Raw genomic sequence first — 13,815 nt, forward strand, 5'->3', positions numbered from 1 at the left:
AGCCTTAGCAGCACCACATCCCTCAATTGTAGGTCCCTCAACCCTAAAATCTCAGTCCATGTTAACGAAAAGAGAGGGGTCGTGCAACCCGATGTCTTCTGGTTGCAGATATCTTTTTCATAACTATGGAAAAATTATAGAAAGAAACAAAGTTACAAGAGAGAGATAAATCTAAAAGATGAAGAAGAAGAAAATAGGACAAATAAAATCTAAAACAGTAAGAGAGAGCCAAAAAATAAATCAGACTTAGAAAACAAATGACTTGCAATTCAATTTGGGGTTTGTTAATAGCTATGAGGTGTAGCAGTGCAAGGGAGAAAAAGAAGCTGAGGGGAAAGAGAGGAATGTGAAGAGGTTTTGGCCATTAGATTTCTATCCCTATGGAATTGATCCGGATATGATTTGAACCCTATAAATAGTTGGAACATGTATATTTATCACTTTCTCTATATCGCCCTTGTTTATATGGAGGGGTTTGCTCAACTAAAAAAAAGGGAACCAGGAAACGAACACTACATTACAGTGTCTGAAGCCAATTGTAAAAAATAGAACCAGGAATAGACACTGTATTACAGTGTCTAAATCCAAATGTAAAAAACAAAGTCAAGAAATCGACACTGCATTACAATGTCTAAATCCAAATGTAAAAAACAGAGCCAAGAAACGGACACTGCACTACAGTGTCTGAATCTAAATGTAAAAAATAAAGCCAAGAAACGGACACTGTATTACAGTGTCTGAACCTATATGTAAAAATTAGGAGTCGCGCGTGGTGTGAAGCGTAAGCGACGTGTGACTGATGGAAAAACCAGAATCAGGAAACGGACTATGCAACATAATGTCTAAATTCAAAAGTAAAAAACAAAATCAGAAAACGGACACTGTATTCCAGTGTCTGAATCCAAATGTAAAAAGAAACATGTAAGAGGCGTGTGAGTGATGGAAAAAACAAAACCAGTAAATGGACACTATAATGTAGTGTGAATTCAAATGTAAAACACAGAATCAGGAAACAGACATTGCGTTGCAGTGCCTGATACGCATTGACTTATTTCAAAATATAAAACTACGAGAAAATGAGTGTTAGTTGAAGTGAGTGCCATTTGTAGTGGCAGATTCTGTAATTTTTATTTATTTTAAATGCATTTAAGTATCACAATACATGATTAACCTATTTATAATTGGGTCAACCACAGTTTCATACCCTATCTTTAAAACATTTCAATGTCATACCTTATCTTACGAATTTATTACAATGTCATACTTTCCGTCAGTTTCTCTGTCAATTCCTCCGTTAAATGATAACCTGACTTGAGGAGGGTTCCACTCTCTATTAAAAAATTAATTAAATATTTAAAAATAAAAAAATAAAAATATTTAATAATTTTTTTAAATGGGGGACCCACCACTACAACCTCTTCTTCGGTTCTTCCCCATCCACCCGTTTCTCCCCCCCAACCTTCCTTCACCACCCCACCGTCGCCCTCTCTTCCTCCATCTCCACCTCCCTCCCAAGGTTCTGCTAAACAAAAACCCTTGGATCAGCTTAGCCTCCTGGCCGTCGTATCGGTGGCAAAACCCTTCGATCAGCTTGGCCTTGTAGAGCAAGTTGGCGACGATCTCCATCTGGCACATCAACGCTATGTCATGGAAGAACGTTATATGCTCATTAGGAGTGGTCTCGAGCATGGGTGATGGCGACTCATAGTTGTCGGAGGTGAAGGGGATGGACGTCTTGATTGTGAGGGTGGTGGAGTCATCGGTGACAGATGAGATGGTACGATAGATAGATGGGGTGAGGCATAAGGTGGAGCTGAAGGGCCTCAGGAGATTGGAGCTGGAGGAGAAGGAGGAGGAGGATGAGGAAGATAGGCGGGATAGAGCCATATCTGACCATTGGATTGTTCCAGCTGTATGGGTCGATGGGAGCTGGGAGACTGGTGAAGAAAAAGAAAAAAGGGTTTGTGGAACGCTAGGGGGAGTTTGGCCGCGAAATGTCCGATTCAGCTTCGCTAATTTGCAAATCTCCAACGGGACCAAATACCCCAGAATGATTGTCACGCAGCTCTCCGGCAAATCGCCAAGACCGGGTTTTGATGGCAAAGATCCGACTGCAATTGGGTTTTCTTATTTGAAGACAGATCCTCAAGGATGAGATTGCCCAATTCAAAATCCCAGAAATTTCATAGTTCGTTTTTAGTTTTTGTTTAGCAGAACCTTGGGAGAGAGGTGGAGATGGAGGAAGAGAGGGCAGCGGTGGGGTGGTGAAGAAAGGTTGGGGGGGGGACCTGGGTGGATGGGGAAGAACTGAAGAAGGGATTGTAGGGGTGGGTCCCCCATTTAAAAAATATTAAAATTTTTTATTTTTTAGTTTTTAATATTTAATTAATTTTTTGATAGAGAGTGGATCTCGTCTCAAGCCACGTCAACATTTAACGGAGGAATTGACAGACAAACTGACATAAGGTATGATATTGCAACAAATTCGTAAGATAAGGTATGATATTGAAATGTTTTAAAGATGGGTATGAAACCGTGGTTGACCCAATAGTTAAGGTAGTTTTGTGTAATTTACCCTTATAATTAACATGAATATTGTTGATATTTTGTTAATATTGTATGTTTTAATTGATCTTACACAAAATCACCCTTTCAAAAATATGATTATGCCAGTGGAGGCTAAACTTCATGAATCGTGTTAGTTTGGACGGTTAAAAACGCCCGCCACTAAGTGCTTCTTGGAGAAGAGCCATAAAATGTGTATTAGCTTCTTGTCACGCGATTACGTGTGTGACAAGGCTTTTGTACATTAAATTAAATTTTTTTTTTATGGTTTTTTACACATAAAAATTAGGAAATTTAAGTAATTTTTGAAATTCTTGATTGCTGAACCGTTACATAATTTTCAGTTTGTCACTACTGAAATCATGAAGTTCTGCTCCCTGGTTAGCTCATTAAAGCTATTAGAATTTTAACAATATTTAATTGTATTTTAATAAGATAAAATGTATGATTTTAATTTTCAAGTTCAAGCATAATGCTGAGGACATGCTCCGCCGGGGAAGTTGCAACATGCAATCTGAATCCATGAGCACTACAAGCTTCCCCCTATACAGACCTGCTGCGCGTTGAATAATTAATTGAGGGTTAGAACTTAGGTTGATAAGAGAGAAGGTGAGATCGACGGAGTAAGGGACTGGGTGATTAAACTGTTGGGGCTTAAAAAGATTTCGCTACTTTGGAGATGTTTATCTCACAAAAAAGAATGCAATGCAGCGGAATTGATAGGCAAGAGAAAGGAAGAACACTCAATGTATTACACAAGATTTTTATTCACTCACAAACTTAGTACAAGAGGAAACACTCAAACACTCTTAGAAGCTTTGTTGCTTCTTCTCACTTCTCACTATTTGCTCTCTTGGTTGTTTCAAATGGTATGGATGCCTTCTCCTTTTATAGGCATGGATGGAACCTTGGAGAAGCATGGAAGCATCATGCTAGAGATATTTAGATAATTCCACTACCTTCCTAAGCTAGAATTATCTACATTAATCTTGTATGTTGGTGGAATCCTCACAATTCTTCTAGACTCTTCCACCAACTTGAACTTTGCTAGAATTCTCTAGCATGTGCATGGATCTTTCTTTATGCATGGGTTAGATCCATTATCTTTGGGCCAAGACACGATTACAATTCAACATAAACTTCCTTCCAAACATCCGTTTGCATGCATGATTAAACTTCCTTCGAAACATTCCTTTTGCATGATTAAACTTCTTTTAATTCGCTCGCTTTCTCTCCATTCCCACTGCACTTTGCTAAACTCTTCACTCCCATTATACTCCAAACTCGTTGCTTCAATTCGCTTCGCTTTCTCAATTATTCCAGAACTTTCTTCTGCTCGATCGATTTTCTTTTACCATCACAAGAAATCAACAACTGCAAGTACGTAGTGCATTTTAACTTGCATTTGGCGTTGGATTTTTCTATTTCAGCTTGTTCTTGCTAATTTATTGTTTCTTTCTTTTCATGATGACCTGTTTACCAAGTTTTTGGGCATTTTCTGGAGAAAATTCCATAATCTCCTAAGAAAATTGCTACGTACTGCATTTTGACTGGCGTCAATTTCAGTTTTTTCTTGCTAATTAATTTTTGTTGAAAGTTTCTCTGCTACGTACTTAGTTTTGACTTGCATGCGTTCGATTTCAGTTTGTTCCTGCTAATTTCTTCTGTTAAGTTCTTTCTTGGATATATTCATTAATTCGTTACGCGTGTGCGTAATTGAGCTTCTCCAATCTATTACGTTATTAATTTATATTCTAATTTGTTGTGCAGAAGCGTCAAATATAAAACCAATAAACTACAACGGCAAAATATGATAAGACCAATAATCCAAATGACACAAGGATTTATACTGGTTCAGCGTAAGCCTACGTCCAGTTCCGAGACGGCGAGGAAATTCCACTAATATCAAAAGGAGATTACAAATAGAGTTCAACACTCAAACCTAAATCCCACATACACCCAATAGCTTTCACTCATACAAAGAACAAATGGAGAAGAAGAAACACATACCAAATCCTTCTCTCCCAAAAGCCACAAAATGTAGCAATATATCCTTGAATGAATGATTGCACAAATGGAGAACAGTAAAACAGCAGCACTCAATTTTCTTCTCTATCGGCTGCTCTCTGTTTTCTGCTATCTGCTGCCTCTGAGTTTCTGCTCTCTTACTGACCAAAAGGCATGAATTGCCTTATATAAGGTTGGTGCCTTTTAATCAAACCATCATCATAAGCACCCAAAATACGAACTAGAGACAACGGAAGCTAAATCAAATTCCACAAGCTCTCGGTACTCATAATGATCTCCACCTCGACTCAAATTGTACCAAAGCCAACAAAAGTAGACCATTTCTCTACCGTCTTCTCCAAATTTGCAAACCATAAGTGCCTTGATCAAAACAAAAGGTGATTCAAACGAAGAACTGAAATTCTTCAATATCACCAACAAAAGATCAAGCACACCATACCAAAGTTGGACACACAACGAACTCCACCTGCTCACGAACACCATGGTCTTAAACTGCACCAATAAACTCATTCACATAGCATGGCACATTCTCCAAATCAAAACTGATTACAAATTTGGCAACAAGGTCTCACATACCACATACAAAAATATGCCCTTCACTTAAGTTTACCATCATCACATGAGCACCAACAGGACAACCAAAATTTCAAATTCAAATAATCAGCAGGAGATCCAAAACCATACCTCAACTAGAGTCTTCAAGAAAACTAATTGCAGATGATGGAGACCAACAGACCAAATAGCAGTGGCAAACAAATCCAACCAAATGTCCATAGACCAAACAAAGTTAGAAAGCATATAACTTGCCTTCTACAAGAGGGTTCCACACAAATGTTCTGCAGTGCATGTGGTGTCTCACTATCCAAACTTGCAGAACTTAACAAATTGGACCTCACTGAATTCAACTTTACCAAAAAAAGCAAAACCATACCAATATCCAAAACAATAAAAACACCGATGAAGAGCAACTGACATAACACAAACATACATAGAGGCTACTAAGCAACTTTCTCAAATCATAACAAAGAATCCTTACAAACTCTTAAATCTCCATATGTAGCAGAGAGATTTAAGAGTACCCACAACACCAGATTCCTCTTTTTTTTTTTAATTTCAAATCTGGTGTAGCCAACTGTCATCATAGAACAAAGTTGAAGTCGTCATCGACGACATTCGCACTCGCACCAGCATTATCTTTCAGTTTTGGGCAATCAACTTTCCAATGCCTTTCCTTGCGACAATAGTTGCATGTGTTGTTTCTGGTCTTAGACTTCGATCTCAAATTTCCTTTATTACTACCTGAACCATATTCCCTATCTCTGCCTCTTGCTATCAAAGCCTCAGAATGAGAATCATTCAAATTTCCAAATACTTTGTTCTTTGACTCTCTTGAATTCAAAGCGGCTTTTACATTCTCCATACAAATAGAATCTCTCCCATATAACAAAGTTTCAACAAAATTCGCATACGAAGGAGGTAAAGAACACAACAAAATCAAAGATTGATCCTCATCATCAATTTTATTATCCATACTTTTCAAATCCATAATAACCTTATTAAACTCATCAAGATGGTTTTGAATAGGTGTACTTTCGGTCATACGGAAAGTGTACAAACGTTGCTTCAAATACAAACGATTGGTGAGGGATTTGGTCATGTATATACTCTCCAACTTAAGCCACAAACCAGCTGCAGTAGTTTCATTTTCCATCTCACGAAGAACTTCATCAGATAGTGATAACATAATTGCACTATGTGCTCTATACAAAGCGTCTTCTTTTTCTTCAGCAGACTAATCTTGTGGCAAGGCTTCCACACCCTGTAGCGCCTTAAGCAACCCTTGTTGAACTAGCACCGCTCGCATCTTAACCCGCCACAGGCTAAAATCAATCCTCCCATTGAATTTTTCAATATCATATTTCACCAACATATTCGAAGGTTTCATAGACATACTAGTACAAAGCCCTAAGTCGAAACCCAGAGCTCTGATACCACTTGTTGTGCGGAAGCGTCAAATATGAAACCAATAAACTACAACGGCAAAATATGATAAGACAAATAATCCAAATGACACAAGGATTTATACTGGTTCGGCGTAAGCCTACGTCCAGTTCCGAGACGGCGAGGAAATTCCACTAATATCAAAAGGAGATTACAAATAGAGTTCAACACTCAAACCCAAATCCCACATACACCCAATAGCTTTCACTCATACAAAGAACAAATGGAGAAGAAGAAACACATACCAAATCCTTCTCTCCCAAAAGCCACAAAATGTAGCAATATATCCTTGGATGAATGATTGCACAAATGGAGAACAGTAAAACAGCAGCACTCAATTTTCTTCTTTATCGGCTGCTCTCTGTTTTCTGCTATCTGCTGCCGCTGAGTTTCTGCTCTCTTACTGACCAAAAGGCATGAATTGCCTTATATAAGGTTGGTGCCTTTTAATCAAACCCTAGCTGCCATGTGGCTTTCAAATGGGTAACAAAAGGCGAAACCTATTTGGGCTTGAGACAAAAAACTAAAGGCCCAAGAAGTATTGAGCCACAAAATCCAACATAATTCTCGTTCATTTCATTCATGATCGTGTGTTTACCAAGTGTTTGTGCATTTTCCTAAGAAAATTGCAGTAGTTTTTTTCTCCATTTCTATAGTTAACTAATTAGAAAATGCATGTCTCTCCGCTGATTTTTCAGTGAAGGCGATCCTTGTGCTGATATTTTTTCACTGCGCAAACGCCATCGCTCACAGCTTCCAGCTGGGATCTCAGCTCCGACATCCAAGCATGGGCTGATCGCACTACTTTTCGTGTGGGCGACTCTCTTGGTATGTAATCTTAATTATGTTAGTCGTGAGTCAATATTAGGGAAAAAAGGGAATGTAAATACTAGGAGTCTTTTATTAGGTAGGTTTGTTTATAAGCTTTATTATTTGTTTCCTTGTTGAACAATGATTGTACATGTATATATTTCAAAAGGAGTAATACCAGAAATTATCTCGTAAAAGTTCTATTTGGTATCAAGAGCCTTGTGTTGTCGTAACCCTAGTTTTTTTTTTCTTCTTCTTCCGCGACACTTGGTTGACTGGTTCTGCAGTTTTTCATGCAGATTTCAGTTGGGCTGGGTGTGTGCAGTATTGCCGTGTGTAGCAGTGTGCAGTGTGTGCAGTATTGCCGTGTGTGTAGCAGTGTGCCAGTACCGTGTCACGTGCAGATTTGTGGAAGGGAGTATGGCATCTACGGAAGGCAATGGTATTTTGAAATTGGAGGACAGTGCTCGTACCTCAAATACAGTAGTGAATCCTGTTGTTATTCAGAATGATGCATCTGATGTACCAAACACCGTGAAACTAAATGGATCGAATTAGATGCACATTGCTGGACACGGTAGGAAGGGCTTTGTGACTGAGAGTACCAAGGAGCCTGCTGAGGGTAGTGCTAAGTATGAGATATGGGAGACAGGGAATGCAATAGTAAAAGGGTGGTTGATCAATTCCATGGAACCTGCTATCAAGGGATTTTTTATTCTCATGCGTACTGCTAAAGAAGTTTGGGAAGAGGTGGCTCAGACCTATTATGATGGTTCGGATATTTCTCAGATTTATGAATTGAAGGTTGAAGGTTAAATCTTTCAGACTCTGTCAAGAGAGTTGGCCAGTTGGTGTGTATTATGCTGATCTGAAGTCCGTTTGGCAGGAGTTAGATCAATGGAGACCAATCAAGATGGAATGTGTTGTGGATCTCAAGACACTTTGAGAAGAAATTCAAATTGATTGTGTGTATGATTTTTTGGCGGGTTTGGATGATGTCTTTGATAAAGTGCGTAGTGATATTTTACATACTCAACCCTTACCATCGGTTGAGGAGGTGTTTTCTGTTGTTCGGCGTGAAGCTCAACGCCATGCTTCTATGATGGGTGGAAGTAACAATCAAGAAGGGCTGCCGTCCATGGCCATGATCTCTCGGCCAGCTGGTGCTCCTCGTCCTAGTAATTTTTTCTAATCAATCTTTAAATTCTCGTCCCTTCAACCGAGAAAATAAAGATGATTTGAAGTGTACTTTCTATGGGCAAACCCATCATACTGAGGATACATGTTTTGCTAAGCATGGGGTGCCTGATTGGTTCCCAGAATTGAAGAAAAAATTGCGTGCAAAGGAGCGTGGGGCAGTAGGGTCCAGTAGAGGCCGTGCCTCCCTTGCTGCGGCTACACCAACAGTACAGGAAACCGTGCCTAGCCCTAGTGACTTTAGTCAAAATTTGTTGACTCGTACTCAGGGTGACTCATCTTCCGACACAGGTGCCTTGGGACATGTTCTCTTAGCCTCCAAAACTCAAGATCATACAGGTTGGATTTTGGACTCTGGGGCAACGGATCATATGACATATGATAAAAATATGTTTCAATACATGACTACATCTCACAGGAAAAACATAACAACTGCCAATGATACTTTAGCACCCGTGTGTGGTGCAGGCACCGTGCATTTCACCCCGTCACTTCCCTTACATCATTGCTTGCTTGTTCCTTCTTTAACTCATCAGTTATTATCCATACCACAGGTTACTGAACAATTAGATTATGTTGTTCTAATGTATTCGTCCTTTTGTCTACTTCAGGATATTCAGACCAAGGAGATAATTGGGCGTGGCACTAAGAGAGATGGGTTGTACTATGTGGACGACGTCGTTCCTGGCAGAGCTAATGTTGTTTGAGTGTCTCGGTCTAGTAATTTATAAGAAGTGTGGTTGCTGCATCGTCGGTTAGGGCATGCATCTTTTGGGTATTTACGACATATGTTGCCTAGTCTATTTAGTGGAACAAATGAATCAGACTTACAGTGTGAAGTATGTATTCTTGCTAAAAGCTATCGTGCTTCGTTTCCTCCTAGTATGAATAAAAGAGCTTTACCATTTGAACTTGTGCACTCTGATGTTTGGGGACCTTCTTCTGTTGTTACTTCTTCTGGGATTAAGTGGTTTGTTACGTTTGTTGATGATTACACTCGTATGACGTGGCTATATGTGTTAAAAAATAAAAGTGATGTTGGTATGCTATTTTGATATTTTCTCAGATGATTGGAACACAATACTCGCGTGTGGTTAAAGTTCTTCGTTCTGATAATGGTGGTGAGTATCTTAATCTTGAGTTGTCGAAGTTTCTTGGTGATCACGACATTCTCCATGAAACAACTTGTCCCCATACTCCACAACAAAATGGGGTGGCTGAAAAGAAAAATCGTCATATCTTAGAAACGGCGCGTGCTCTACTTCTAGGAGCATCCGTTCCTAAGGTTTTTTTGGCCTGAAGCTGTCACTTATGCCGTCTACGTGATTAATCGTATGCCTTCTCGGGTGGCTGATTTTCGTACCCCTCTTCAAATCCTCACTCAACATGTACCAGTGGTGTCTACTAATACTCTCACCCCTCGGGTATTTGGGTGTGTGGCGTACGTGCATATTCAAAAGATTCATCATACTAAGTTGGATCCATGTGCTCTTCGCTGTGTGTTTGTTGGTTTCTCCCCTCACAAAAAGGGTATAAATTTTATCACCCTGAGACTCATCATATGTATGTTACCATGGATGTGACTTTTTTTTAGTCGGAGTTGTTTTATGCTCCCGTATCTTCATCTTCAGATCACCAGGGGGATAGTACTAGTGGTGATCTGGAATGGTTGGATCTAGAGAAAAACACTATAGCAGAGATCACACCGGCCGTGACTCAGGAGAATGATACTATAACTCAGGAGAATGATGCTATAACAGAGATTTCTAGTGTTGTAGTACCATCAGAACAACCATTGCCGTCATTTGCTGAGAACAGTATGAAGTCACCTCTTCCACCTGCCGAGAGCAGTATGGAGTCACGGCAATAGCTTGCTATACCCCCTCTCTCTCTAGTTATACAGTGCTGCCTAATGAATCTTCTCTGGATATACCTGAGGTAAGTATTGTGGATGATTATGTAACTAATGCAAGTAATGATGTAAATACATATAAGCTGCCACTGAGACAAAATCGAGGTGTGCCACCTGACAGGTTTTCTCCGGAAGGTAAAGTGAAGCATCCAATAGCTAACTATGTCTCATGCAATGGTCTTGCACCAGAGCGCAAACCCTTGGTGGACAATATGGAGTCTATTCGAGTACCAACCCGTGTGGATGAGGCTCTAAAGGATCCAAAGTGGGCGAAAGCAATGGATGAGGAAATGTTGGCATTACAAAAGAATAATACCTGGCAGGTGACGTCTTTACCAGAAGGAAAAAAAACAGTTGGATGTCGGTGGGTGTTTACTGTCAAATACCAAGCTGATGGATCAATAGACAGGTACAAAGCAAGGTTGGTAGCTAAAGGATACACCCAAACATATGGGGTAGATTATCAAGAAACGTTCTCTCCGGTTTACAAGATGAATACGGTACGTGTTTTGATATCTTTAGCTGCTAATATGGACTGGCCATTAAAACAGTTTGATGTGAAAAATGCTTTCCTCCATGGGAACTTGGAGGAAGAAGTATATATGGATTTTCCTCTTGGGTATAGTGCCGATAGGAATACCAGAGTTTGTCGGTTGCGTAAGTCTCTTTATGGACTTAAGCAATCACCTCGTGCATGGTTTGATAGGTTTACTCAAGTTATGAAAAAGATTGGGTATTATCAGAGTCATTCTGATCATACATTGTTTGTTAAACGAAGACAGGGAAAAGTGACAGCCTTAATCATCTATGTAGATGACATGATCATCACTGGAGATGATTTTAATGAGATTTCAAAGTTGCAGGGTAATCTTGCGGCTGAGTTTGAAATGAAGAACCTAGGGGATTTGAAGTATTTTCTTGGAGTTGAAGTTGCTCGATCTTCGAAAGGTATTTTCTTGTCACAATGTAAATATGTTTTGGATTTGTTAAAAGAAACTGGTATGCTGGGATGTAAACCAGTAGATACTCCTATTGTTGAAAAACATCATCTATGTTTGGATCCAAATCAGAAATCAATTGATAAAGTGAGATATCAGGGACTTGTAGCGAGATTAATTTATTTGGCTCATACACGACCAGATATTGCCTATGCAGTGAATGTAGTGAGTCAATTTATGCATTCACCGAGTGAAGATCATATGGCTGCTGTTATGCGTATCTTAGCATATTTGAAGTCTGCACATGGAAAATGAGTTTTATATTAGAAGCACGGACATTTGAGGGTTGAGGGGTTCACAGATGCTGATTGGGCAGGAAGTGTGAGTGACAGAAGGTCTACTTCGGGATATTTTACTTTTGTAGGAGGAAATTTGGTTACATGACGAAGTAAAAAACAAAAGGTGGTGTCTAGATCCTCAGCTGAGGCCAAGTATAGAGGGATGGCTCACGGCATTTGCGAGATTCTCTGGCTTCAAAAACTTCTTGGGGGGGCTTGGGTTCAAGCCTAAGGAAACCATGAGACTATATTGTGATAATAAGTCAGCGAGAGATATAGCTGATAATCCGGTACAGCATGATAGGACAAAACATGTGGAAGTTGATCGACACTTTATCAAAGAGAAACTTGAGAGGAAAATTGTGTCAATACCATTTGTGAATTCGAAGGAGCAACTTGCAGATGTTCTAACTCATGCGGTATGTAGTCGAAAGTTTGGTGACTCACTTGTCAAATTGGGCATGTGTGATATCTATGCATCAACTTGAGGGGGAGTGTTAGTCGTGAGTCAATATTAGGGAAAAAAGGGAATGTAAATACTAGGAGTCCTTTATTAGGTAGGTTTGTTTATAAGCTTTATTATTTGTTTCCTTGTTGAACAATGATTGTACATGTATTTATTTCGAAAGGAGTAATACCAGAAATTATCCCGTAAAAGTTCTATTAATTAACCCTTGTATTTAATTAGCTGCATTTCATCCATGGACGATTACTTCAATTTTGTATTCTTTATTTGGTAGCGATTTAGTTGAAATCCATGAATAAGGCTGCAGGGCTTAACGGTGGCTGTTTGTTCATAAATTTATTTTGTTAATTGGGTGTATTGATAGATATTGGGATTAATGAAGTTGTGACTTAATCTACTACTCTGGGTTTGTTCCGATCTTAAGTAATTCGCCTCCGTCTGAGACTTATGCTCCAAGGTTTTGGGTTAATGGTTTATTTTGCGTCTTATAATTTGTGTGGTCTTCAAACTCTTCTTAGTTCTCTTTTGATTTGTTCAATTAAGTGATTACACAAGTTTGGTGTTTTTGTGTCAAGGGCATCATCATTCATCATACAGAAATAGATAGTGCCTGTTGGCGCTTTCAACCAGCTCATTGCACAGCATTGCCCCTATTGCCATTTAATCTTAAGATCAAAGAAGGATGAGGATTCTAATTTCTAGAGAAGAAACGACAAAAATGTGAAGCAAATTTAGAGCTCATTAAGTTTGTTGGCAATGGCATAGTGGCATTGGCTACTATCCCAATCCCATTAAGCAAATGCAACTCTGCGCACGTGACTTACAAGTATCATCATAAATGACTTTACAAATACAATCATATTATCAACACATGGATAAGCCTAAGCCATGCCCATATGTGACTATGGGCAACCTTGTCATGTTTTAAAACTAAATACCTTATCGGGCTAGCCCTATCTATTGACTAGCAAGAGATATCCGCCCAATGCTGCGAAATTGAAAATTGTACAAAGATTTTGTATATAGTACCATTACGTACAAAAGATAACATTTACACTTTTTATTTGTTTACATAAATTTTCAATAAGTCGAACCAAACAAAAGCTCGAGTTTAGTTTACAAATGAGCCGAGCACGAGCTTGGATATATCATTAGAGCTGAGCTTGAGCTGTACTTGAGCAAGAACAATTTTAACTGAGTGGAGCTTGAGCATCTTGTACTTGACTTGGCTCAACTATATAATATGTACCTTGTAAGCGTCTATCTTCCGAAAACAAGTTAGTGACTTGTTGGGATTTTGTTTACAACTTCATTTAATTATTCCTAATGGGGTTTAATCATATAGTTAAATTCGAAATCTATTTATGTATTTGTTTTATATATATATATATATACATATATTATATCATCTCTATTGGATTGGTTCTAACGCGGATAAAATAAAAGTGGGTTTGATGCAAAATTTGGTCATACTGTGTGTCCCTGAAGAAAAAATAACAGATTAAGATTTACTCAATTGCAGAACATCTTCTAACTTCTACAAGAAGACATTACGTAAAA

The 13,815-nt window shown here is 38.9% G+C and overlaps 1 long non-coding RNA gene across 1 annotated transcript; it reads right to left on the reverse strand.

The window, feature by feature from the left end:
- Positions 1–4,408: 4,408 nt before the first annotated feature.
- Positions 4,409–6,842, reverse strand: LOC126627125 (uncharacterized). The gene is made up of 2 exons (XR_007624912.1): positions 6,772–6,842; positions 4,409–4,507 (listed from the first exon to the last, which is right to left on the reverse strand). It is a non-coding gene; the product is annotated as an uncharacterized LOC126627125 (long non-coding RNA).
- Positions 6,843–13,815: the final 6,973 nt, after the last annotated feature.

The sequence above is a fragment of the Malus sylvestris genome, chromosome 6, assembly GCF_916048215.2.
Source record: "Malus sylvestris chromosome 6, drMalSylv7.2, whole genome shotgun sequence".
Classification (NCBI taxonomy): domain Eukaryota; kingdom Viridiplantae; phylum Streptophyta; class Magnoliopsida; order Rosales; family Rosaceae; genus Malus; species Malus sylvestris.